This window comes from Fukomys damarensis, unplaced genomic scaffold (genome assembly GCF_012274545.1).
Source record: "Fukomys damarensis isolate Sample0158 unplaced genomic scaffold, DMR_v1.0_HiC HiC_scaffold_30, whole genome shotgun sequence".
Taxonomy (NCBI): domain Eukaryota; kingdom Metazoa; phylum Chordata; class Mammalia; order Rodentia; family Bathyergidae; genus Fukomys; species Fukomys damarensis.
Window position 1 is genome coordinate 27688249 of NW_022900942.1, and position 226 is coordinate 27688474.

Below are 226 nucleotides of genomic sequence, written 5' to 3' on the forward strand. Positions count from 1 at the left end.
TTATATTTGGGGGGGCTGATTGTTTTGAGTTCTTTATATATTCTTGATAATAGTCCTTTGTCTGAGGAACAGCTGGTAAAAATTTTTTCCCACATTGTAGGTTGTCTTTTAGTTCTGCTGATGGTTTCTTTGGCAGCGCAGAAGCTTTTTAATAAGATGAGATCCCAGTTGTTGATTCTATCTGCTAGTTCCTGTGCTACTAAAGATTTGTTCATAAAGTATTTTC

The 226-nt window shown here is 35.4% G+C and overlaps 1 pseudogene; it reads right to left on the bottom strand.

The window, feature by feature from the left end:
* Nucleotides 1-226, bottom strand: part of LOC104870078 — a 9445-nt pseudogene that overhangs the window by 2015 nt on the left and 7204 nt on the right.